This window comes from Cupressus sempervirens, chromosome 3, assembly GCF_028749045.1.
Source record: "Cupressus sempervirens isolate cs-2001-9-10 chromosome 3, ASM2874904v1, whole genome shotgun sequence".
Lineage (NCBI taxonomy): Eukaryota > Viridiplantae > Streptophyta > Pinopsida > Cupressales > Cupressaceae > Cupressus > Cupressus sempervirens.
The window spans coordinates 335108482-335120293 of record NC_143120.1 but is presented as its reverse complement, the minus strand read 5'-3'; positions in this window follow the sequence as shown (position 1 = coordinate 335120293).

Sequence of the window (11812 nt, the reverse complement as noted above, 5' to 3'; positions counted from 1 at the left end):
ACTTCATCTTTATATAGTTTGGCCTCTATTGTGGCTCGGTTGTAGTGTTGATTGACCAAATTTGCCTTATAAATTACTACATATTTTTCACCAATATGAAATACTAAGATTTTCCTTAAAGGTCAACAACATGGTCTAATTTTAAAAAATGATCAAGGAGAATTTACTGTAGAACTGATAGATTCCATGTTTGTAAGGGGATGTTAAGTTTTAAGAAGGATAATGATGGTGTTAGTGTAAAGCTCCATTCTTACACACTTTTGAACCACCATCCTATTATTGCATCCATATTCCAGTTAGGTAGAGGATTCCTCTCCTAACCATAGATTAGAGGGTTTCTCTTTAAACACAACTCTCCTAAGGGATGATGGTACTAAGACTATTATACTAGCAATTAGTTGGTATAATCATAATACTATAGAATACCCCAACATTGTCAAAATATGGTAAATAATGGTGGGAAGTTTGAAATTTTTATTTCAAGTGGTTGGGAAGAAGAAATTCAAGGACTTGAGAAGTAGGGAATATTCCCTTCATAATGCTCTTTTAAAATCAATAGAATGCATTCAGTCAAACCCCTCAAACCTGGAAGCTTTGGACTTCCATACCCTAACCAAAGACTCCTTGATAATGTTACATAATTCCAAGATCTACAGATATCCAGAACAAGAGCAAGGATCAACTAGCTTTATTATGGAGACAAGGGATCTAAATATTTATTCCAATTACTAAAATGCAAAGAAGCAAGAGATAAGATTGATAATATATGTGAAGGTGTCAATTACATTTGTAATCATGAAGACATCCTCGAAGTCTTCTCCGGATTCTACTCAAATATATTCACTTTGGAAGATAATGGGGTTTCAAAAGAAATGATGAGGCTATTGAAGTAATATCTCTAGTATCTATCATAAACTTAGGCCTTATAGAACTTGTATCCAAATATGGGGAGAAAGCATTGATTAAAATTTAGAGTCCAATTACCTTAATCAATGTTTATTATAAGATCTTGGCCAATACCCTAGCTATGAGATTGTAAAATATTCTCTCTAAAGTAATCAGATCCACCCAAACTAGTGTTGTCAAAGGAAGATTCATTCTTGAAAATCCAATTACTTGTTGGAAGGTCATAAACTGGGTGAACTATAGGGGATAGTAGACATGCACATTATTTATAAACTATGAAAAATCCTATGATAGAATAGAATGGAAATTTATCATGATGATACTAGAAGGGCTATGGTTGCCAAGCTTCTATAATAAGATGGTGCTTACTCTCGTGATCAAGGTCACAACCTATGCCTTGCCTAGATTCATTACAAAAGGATGTCCCTTATATCATTTATTATTTTTCATAGTAGAAAACTCTTTATTTTACAACCTTAGAGACAATTCACTATCACTAAAGGTCAAAGGGATTTAACTTACCAACCTTGAGAAATTATCCAATATTCAATTTGCAGATGATATAGCTATATTAGTGGAGTTGTCTGAAAGGAATGTTGAAAACTTCCTAGCCAAATTAGATACCTTTTTGTCTGCTTCATCTAGAAAAATCTCAATGACTAAATCTATCCTACTAGGTTGGGAGGAATGTCCCCCAAATTGGTGTGCTAGATTTGGTGTTTCCTTGAGGAGGGAGGTATGAATTATTAGGTAAGATACTTGGGGATTCTCTTTTTGGTTGATACTAGTCTAATACAACATGGGAGTGGAACGGAAATAAGATTGAGAAGAAACTCTCCAAATGGAATAATATGTATTTATCATTATTTGAGATAATTCAAGTTTTCTACAAGATTTTTTCTGCATACATTATGTACTATTCCTTTATATATATCTTTAATCAAGCTCATATTAACTATGTTCACAAGGTTTTTACAAATTCCTTATGGCCATATGGAAAGGATGGTAATAAGAGGCATGCTTTTCAGTGGGAATAGTATATAAAAGGGAAAGAGCAAGGTGGGATAAGTCTGAAAGATCTAAGGTGGTAGATTATAGCCCTTATAGTCAAATAGATCTCTAAGGCCACTCAAGGGAACAAACCTTGGAATGTTATGACCAGGAATAACATTTCTAGGGGTATCTCATTTTTTGGTAAGAATAAGGAAAGGATTGCACATAAATGACCTATTATTAGTTTAAAATGAATGTCAAAGTGGCAAGTTCCCCAGTATTCCAATCCACGTGGGAGAGATGGGAGGAAGTTAGGTAGTTTATGACAAGAAACAACTATGTGGATCAATATCTTGAGGTATGTGGGGAGAAATCAATATGGTGGAATCTTAGGAAGAATGATAAGCCTCTTGATTTATGTGAAGGTTGTTCTACAAGAAAATGGAGAAAGTGTGCCATTTACAAGTTCACTGATATCATCCTTGATGGTAAGATCATAAAGTGACAAAAAGTTCTCAAAAATTTTGACATCCACTATTCAAAATGGAGGACATATTCCCTTATAAAGGAGGCATCTTCTATTCTTAGGCTCTCTAGATCCTATATTGGTGTTGTTGATATGCTCCCCATGTTGAAGTGGCTAGATGACTCTTTAAAGTCCACCAAGACCAAGCTTGTTTACAATCTCTTTCCTTGATACCCTTGTTATCCTTGATCACCTCAACTACAAATGGAACACCAACCTTGATCCCCAAAGTTGAAGTAAGACTCTTTTTAGTGTTTGGAATTACCTGATGGTGAGCCTACTATTTTCTATTTTTGCCAGCTCCTTGAATCTATGTTTAATGTATTTTTTTGACTCTTTTTAAAAGTCATTTGGAAGATTTTTGGTATTTCTATGGGTTATGATGTCTTGGTTTTCCTTATCATCTCTGGATATATATTTGGAACTGATAAAATTTACAATACATGAAGCCCTATTAAAAGTACTATTGTTTGTTAATTCTAAGGAATGGGGATATTTTCAAGGGTTGTCTTAGAATTCTTACTAAGTCTCTGCAGATACTCGTATTCTGTAATATTTCCTTGCAAGTTATTATGATTCTACAGGTTAAAGAAAAAGAAGTTGCTCAAATTCATTAATGATTGTGTCACAATATTTAGGAGAGGGGTTCCTTATAAATTCAAAGTTAAGGAGAAGGTGGGCATTGACTTTTATTACACATTTAATCCATTTCTACATCAAATAAGGAAGAATAAATCAATGGAGGCCTCTTCTCTAAGTGCTCTCCTAGTCTTAGAGGCCCCTCGAATAGTCCTCCTACACCTACTAGTGGAAACAGTCAACCATTATTGGTCTCAGGTGTCTCTCTAGCACCTCTAGCCTTGTCATGGAAAGTGTAGACAATGAATTCTTAAAATATCATTATAAAGGATGGGATTAGACTTAAGTGGACTAATGGTCCTATTCCATGGACATCCTCTTTCAAAATAGACTAAATATTATGTACAATAATTTTGTATAATTTTGTCATTGGTTGATTAATATATTTGTAGAGGTGGATCTAGGACAACCAAAAATTATGTTGGTTTTTGGTATTCGATATATATACTGGTGGATGTAATTGCACATTAATGTAATAGATTTTATATTACTCTTTACTTTATATTTAATAGTCTATATGAAAAAGTAGAATAAAATATTTTTTAAAAAATATGTCTTTCATCTTTTAACAAATTAATATAATTTTACATAATCATTTAGAGTGAAAATAATATTAATTTTATTTTTTGATGAATAGAACCTTTTCTATTAATGTATAATACAAAAGTACATATTCACAAAAAAGGTCAAGAGATATGAGATCTCCCCATGAAATTCCACTAAACCTAAAGTCAGAAATAATAAATATTCATCAAAAAAGAATAAGCCACCCCAGGCAGCCAAATATTTTTTGGCTAGTGGGTGGATCCTGACAGTCATTAGTACCCCCATACATTCACGGGGTTTGGAGGAAGGTCAAGAATAGTACAACTATCATTAGATCATCTTGTTCTTTTCATTTTTCTTCTTCCTCCTCTCTTATGGGAGGTGAGATAGCTAAGATCAAACAAAGAAACTAATTATCATTGGTGATAGAAGGTCACCCAGAAGAAGAAGAAGTAGGAACAAGATTAATAGGGGACCAACTAGAGCCATGTCTAGGAGGAGAGACAAAGTGATGTTGTCACCCACCCATTTCACTATCAGAGAAGTGGAAAGGAGCCATAGATCTTAGGATATGTAAGTGGGAAATAAAAGAGTTGCAACCATGATGACATCCATGGGATGGAGTGTAATCAACAAAAATAGAATTAGGGCGGCATTATAGTAATTGTATAAGGGGTGTTTCCCTAATGTTGTAAGAGCTATTAGAGTTAGATGGCCTCAAGAGCCACGTTATTTGTTTGAACTTGGATGTGTATGAGAACAATATTACATATACAAGCTTTAATGTACATAGATTATTTATATCAAGAAAGTTGCAAGTGAAAAGAACAATATTTCCATCATTTTAAAGAGTAAATAAGAACTCCATGTTGAATGCATGCCAAATATTGGAATATTTAAAGTGGGTCTGGGGGATTCTCTCAGAAAATCCATATGCTAAGAGAAGGGCTCAAGTCTGAAAGGTCTAAAAAAATCTTGAATCTAGCTCTAATTTTTTTATCTCTCTGACAAAGCTAGAAAAGATGAAGAAAAGTCTTAGGGTCCCCACAAAGAGGGCATATGGGATCAGAAACTACCAATGTTGGAGCATTGAGCTCATAGAAACTACTTGGTAGAGAACACACCAGGAAAAATGAGAAATCTTAGGTTTTGTGGTAGCAAACCACAAACAAAGGAACTAAAGACACCAAGTCTTCTGCAAATACTGCAAGTGCTAATGTTGGTTGAGAATGTTGACCCTGGTAAAGTGAGGAACCAACTAGTGATAACCTAGCTTGAAGAGTACAAGATAACACTTCCAGTCCTTTCATTAGGGCTTTATAGAAGATATTTTCATCTTGTAAACTATAATGCCCATCTATAATACTATTATGCGAGTTAATATTTGTATTTAATTGTTTGGATCTATGTTCAACATCATGTTATGGATCATATTTCATACTATGTTTGTAGGATATGGTTTAATTGATGTATTTACATGTATATTATGGATTTTATTTACTTTTCCATTGATTATAATTTTAGCTAATTGTATTAACCCATCATACATATGTACTCTATTTGGCACGCATATCAAAAGAGGGTAGGAAACATACCCATTCCTACAAGATGTTGATACAATTTTGCACTCCTCCTTCCTTCCTATTAATTGTGTCAAAGTCACCTTGGATTGCCTAGATAATGTTGATCTTAGAATGGTTTTGACAATTGAGTGTCAACACACTTAAATCATTTTCTAAGTTCATGCCAAGCTAGCAAAATATGTTTAGTATAATATATGTAGGTGTCGAGTCAAAAAGATAGTAAGTGTCGAGTCATTCAGATGTCAAGCAAATAGATAGTGTCGAGTGAGTATGTGTGCTGAGTAAATAACAGATGTCGAGCATATTCAAGTGCCGAGCTAGACAAAACTTTAGTATGTGTCGAGCAACAATTTTATCAAGTTTTGAGTAACACAGAATCATCATATCAGTTTGTGCCTTCATAGACTAAGATGTAAACCATTTTGCATGTCAGCTAATGGATAGATCTCGAAGATTAGAGATAAGATCGAATCTATTTGATTCCCTATGTAATCGACATGCAACCAATTAGAGGATGAATCTCAGCTGTAGATTCATACCTAACTTGAAGTCACTAGAACCTTTTAACAAGGTCAAAGCACCATAATTCAATAAAGTGAATGAACAAGGGGTGAAGTGTTAAGAGCACATACAAGGTGACTTAGTAGATTGCAAGATCAGTTAGAAGAATAGAGTATCAGTATTACAAAAAACTTCATATTAGATCAGCAAGGATCAAATTGGATTGAATAGTGATCTAAAATCAGCAATAGCAGATTGCAAGTGATCAGGTCAAACATTCTACTATACTTTCTAACAATTATATTAGTAGAATGAAATCCTATGGAGATAGGTTGGTTTAACAACCATTGTATAAATCCTTTAACAGGGTGACATTCCAAGTGAATATTTTGTAAATCCTTTAGACAGATACACTTTTAACAAGGTGTGAGAGCATTTAACAGGGTAGGCCCCTCACAGGGGAGACCATGACTCATGGTCAAACATTGTAAACTTGACAAGTTACATTATTGTTGCAGTGATAAGTTGTGGGTGTCATCCCCACCCTAGTTTTACCTTCTCATTTTGGAGGATTTCTGGGTGATCAAATCTAGTGTCAACTATTTTTATGCATACTTTTACTTTCATGTTCTTTAATTATGTTACATGCATGAATTGATTTAAGTTGAAAAGTTTTATTGGTTAAAGCTTGATACTTTCGATTCACCACCCCCTCTCAGAAGTATACTTCCACTTGTGAATTCCAACAATTAGTATCAAAGCTAAGTTCTCATCAGGAGAAGCTTTACAGCTTGGAGAAAACATTTGGATATGGACGTCTACAAGCTTGGGAAGATTATAGAGAACCAAGAGATTGAAATGTTGGAAATCTGACTGAAAAGATTATTGAAAGAAGGAGATTGTTGTTAAAAGAATGTTTTCAATCATTATTTTTTCATTGATGTCAAACTTGCTATTTGAAAGAATGACAAGTGCTTATAAGATCTAAGCACTATCGCTTAGTTGATTGATGAAGAGGATTTAATCAACAAGATGTAACAAAAGTACCTAAGGGAAAAGTTGAGTTATGGTTTTGTAATGAAGTGCAAGGATCAGCTAAGACAATGGTTAAATGATGTATTGATAACATACTTGAAGATACAGAGGTTGTTCACACTTAGAAACTTTAGAGGAATAAGCTGGAACAAAGTTGACTACAAAGCTTAAACTAAGTTCATTAGTGAGTGTTGAGCAAGTTTGTTTAAGCCAAGCAAATTTTCAGTTAGAGCCAAGCAAATGCAAAATCTAGTGTCTGCCGAGTAAATTTTAGATGTTGAGTGAAGTTCAAGTGTCGAGAAAAGTAATAGGTGTTGAGCATTAGAAAATCTTAGTAGATGCTGAGTGAATTCACAATAGGTGTCGAGCATCAGTAAAGCATAGTTGATGCCGAGTAACATAGTATGTGCTGAGCACCAAAATTTCAATAGTGTCGAGCTACTGCATTATTGAAAAGTCAAAGATTCACCAAGATTTGAGCTGACAAGTTTTTTACCTTGAATTTTGTGAACTAGTTGGAGGATAAGGATGATGAGCTGGTGGCACAAAATTTTATGTAAACCATTTTTGAGTGAATTCAAGAGGATTCTTCATGATGTTTCTAGAAGGAAAAAAATGTGGGTTAGATTCAATGAATCCTACCTAACCCATTCAAATAGAAATTAAAGGAGGGAGGAATTGAGCAAGAATATCAATTCCAGACTTCTATTTAAGGAGTCACAAACCAAGAAGCAAGAGTTGCTAGATTTCCAAATTGTGAAGTGGTTGAAGGGTGTCAAGGAGAAGACATCTAGGAGAAGGAAGAACAGAGCACAGAGATTCTGGTTCGATAAGTGGTCAAAAAGAGAGGATTGCACTAGTACATTGAGCATGGAGACTCAAGGAGACAAAGCTTGAAAAGAGGGCAAGTTGTTAGAGCTGCAGAGACTGAAATCTAGGCAAATTGTGAAGAGTTGAAGAAGTGATCTGAAATCTGCAAGTTAAGTTGAATGTTATAATCAAGTCAAAACCCTCTTATTTTTACTCTCTAGCAATTGTATCAGTTAGGGTAAAAGAAAATCCTATGGAGTTAGGTTGGTTTAGCAACCATTTGTAAATCCTTTAACAAGGTGACATTCCAAGTGAATGTTCTAAAGTCCTCTAACCAGACCCACTTCTAATTGGGTGGTTAAATCCTTTAACCAGGTCACATTTAACAGTGTGTTGTAGCCTTTAACAGGGCAGGCCTTTCATAGGGAATCACTTCAGAAGAGTGAGAATTGAGTAGCATGTTACTGGTGGTTTTTCCCAAATTGGGTTTCCACATAAATCACTATGTTATGTGTTGATCTTTTCATGTGTTATGTTGATTTACAGTAACTTTCTAACTAGGAAAGTTAAGGCCTGAATGAATAAGTAGTTAGATGGGCACACTTTACTTGATGAAAAGTTTAAATTGGACATTTGCACCTTGAATAACTGATTCACCCCTCCCCCCCCCCCCCCCCCCCCCCCCTCTCTCAGTTATTCTAAAGCATTTCTAACAATTGGTATCAGAGCCATCTGCTGATTTAGTTTCAAGGTACTAGAAGTAGGAAGATCAAGATGTCCAAGAGAGATGTTCCCAAGCTCAACAAAGATAACTTTGTTGCATGGAAGAGCCTAATGAAATTGCACCTTGGATCAATAGGTGATTATGCAAAAACCTCAATTGGAGTGGAACATGTAGATCTAGCTAAACCCCTCTCACCAGATGATTTGAACAAAAGGAAGGAGCACAATCAGGCAATGTTGGAGATTGCCTCTGCACTCAGTTATGTTGAATTTGATGACATCAAAGGTTGTGACACTGCATTCAAGATGTGGAAAGTCCTGTCAGATATCTATGAAGGAGATTAGAATGTTCAAAGAGCAAAGAGAGAAAGCCTCAGAGGAAAGTTTGATGACATGAAAATGGAAGAAGGAGAGAATGTTGCTCAATATGGCTCCAGAATGAAAGAAGTGGTAAGTGCAATAAGAAGTCTGGGTGGTCAATTGGAAGAAGAGACTATTAACAACAATTACTTGAGAACCCTGCTCCCTATCTATGCTATTAGAGTTTCAGCCATCCAAGAGCTAAGGTGTGTACAAGGAAACACACTAACCTTTGAAGGAATAGTGGGAAGACTTACTGCATTTGAGTTGTCCAACTTTGATAACTATAGACCTGAGAATCTTGAATTTGGTTTCAAGGCCAAGCTAACATTGAAAGATACTAAGGAGGTGAAATCAAATAAGAAGGGTAAAAAAGGAAAACATGCATCTAGTGATAGCAGTACATATGAGGAAGATGTGGAAATGTTGGAAGCATTGCTGGCTAGAAGATTTCATAGAGGCAAAGGTAAATTCAAAGGTAAGTTGCCTATCATTTGTTTTAATTGCAATGAATTAGGTCATATTGCTACAAGGTGTACACAGAAGAAGAACTACAAAGAAGGAAACAAGTACAAGAACAAGAGAGAAGATGATAGCAGAGATTTCAAGGACAAAGGCAAAAGATGCTACATTGTTGAAGAAGATTCTAATGAGAATGATGATGAAGTAGTCTATGTGGCCATGAAGGATGAATCAGATGAAGATGAAGCAACAGCACTAGTAACCTATGTGAACAATGATGACAAGTGGATCATAGACAGTGGATGCTCACATCACATGACAGGAGACAAAAGTAAGTTTATTACCTTTACTCAGTATGATGGAAATAGTGTTAGATTTGGTAATGATGCTCCATATCAAATCAAAGGAAAAGTCTCAATTAAACTTACAGAGAAAATTTCATGTGATAATGCATACTATGTTGAAGAATTTAACTACAATTTGTTGAGTATATCACAGTTAGGCAATATAAGTTGCAAAGTAGAGTTTGGAAAAAAAACTGCCAAAATCTATGACACTGATGGAAATATAATAGGAAAAGGTGAACAAACCAAAAGTAATCTATTTTACCTAGATATGTAAGATTCAACTTGTCTTGTTAAATTTGATGATGTGTGGCTATGGCATAAAAGACTGTGTCATGTTAACTTTGACAATCTGATTAGCATTAGTAAAAAGAAGAAAGTCAGAGGTTTGCCCAAACTGAAGAAGCCTAAAAACATAATGTGCAAACAATGTCAACTAGGAAAAATGACCAAGTCAAGCTTCAAAAGAAAAACCTACACTTCCAAAGAAGTACTAGAGCTAGTCCATACTGATTTACGTGGACCAATAGAAGTGCAAAGCTACCTAGGAGAAAGATTCATAATGCTATTTGTAGATGACTATTCAAGGATGATGACTGCCATGTTCTTAAAGCAAAAATCTAATGCATTTAAAATGTTTAAGTGGTACTTAGCTAGGGTTGAAAAGGAAATAGGAAAGAGTCTAAAGTGCCTAAGATCAGACAGAGGAGGAGAGTTCACATCAAAAGAATTTTAGATATTTTGCAATGGTAGAGGTATCAAAAGGAAAACATCAGCACCTAGAACTCCCCCACTGAATGGAATTACAAAATGAAGGGATAGATCAGTGATAGACTGTGCTAGAACATTGATGATGGAGAAAAATGTTGCTCTAAAATACTGGAGAGAAGTTGTAAGTATTTTTGTTTACACCCTGGATAGAGTCCAAGTCAAGAAAGGAACAAATGCAACACCTTTTGAATTGTGGTATGGTCATTCACCTAATGTAAAACATTTCAAAATATTTGGTTGCAAATGCTATATTCTTAAAGACACTAGAAATGGCAAGTTTGATGCAAAAAGTGATGAAGGCATATTCCTTGGATACTCTACTAGAAGCAAAGCATATAAGTGTTTGAATACTAACACTAACAAGATTGTGGAGAGTGCAAATGTAAATTTTGATGAGCATGAAAAAGTCCAAGTTGATGAAACTAGAAAATCAAAAGATTGTAGATCCTTTGTATACTTCTATGAAGGAATGACTATTGAAGATAATGTTGCCAATCAAGTTGGGAATCGACAACAAATTTCAGTATTAGCTGAGTCACAACTAGTAAATGTCAAGCTGCATTCAGAAGCCGAGTTGCAAAATGAAGAAAATGCACATTCTTATTCTGAAAATAGTATACATGAAAGAAATAATGAAGTACCAGATGGAGAAGAACAAAATGACTCTGAAGCTAAAGGATCATATATGGAAAGAATGACAGAACCAAGACTAGCCAATTATGTAAGAAGACATCACCCTACCGATCAAATCATTGGTGACAAGGATGCCAGACCAATAACAAGGAATAGACTAAGGAATGAATCATGTTTGTTGAGTAAGGTTGAGCCTTAAATAGTGAAAGATGCACTACAAAATGATGACTCGTATAAAGCTATGGAAGAGGAGATAGACCAGACTGAGAAGAGAAAAACTTGGACCCTAGTTCCTAGACCAACTGATAAGAATGTAATTGGTACAAAATGGGTCTTTAGAAACAAACTCAATGAGAATGGTGAGATAACAAGAAATAAGGCTAGACTAGTTTGCAAAGGCTATGCACAAGAAGAAGGACTGGACTATGGGGAAACATTTGCCCCTGTTGCAAGAATGGAAGGAGTAAGAACACTACTTGCATATGATGCTTACAAAGGTTTTAAGGTCTACCAAATGGATGTAAAGTCTACTTTTCTAAATGGTATACTTGAAGAGGAAGTCTACATAAAACAACTAGAGGGATTTGTTGATGACAACAACAAAAATATGGTTTGCAAACTGCATAAGGCACTCTATGGTTTGAAGCAAGCACCTAGAGCATGGTATGAGAGACTACACAAATATCTTGTGAAGATAGGATTTGAGAGAACAGATGACAACAGCAACCCGTATATCAAGGCAGAAAAAGGTAAAGACATTTTGATATCTAAAATCTTTGTTGATGATATAATATTTGGAGGAAAAGATATTTTATGCAAAGATTTTTCTAATCAAATGAAACATGAGTTTGAAATGTCAATGCTTGGAGAAATCAAATTCTTTGTTGGATTGCAAGTACATCTTGACACATGGCATATTTGTGACCCAATAAAAATACATCAAGGAGATACTCAAGACATTTGGATTAGAAGACTCAAAA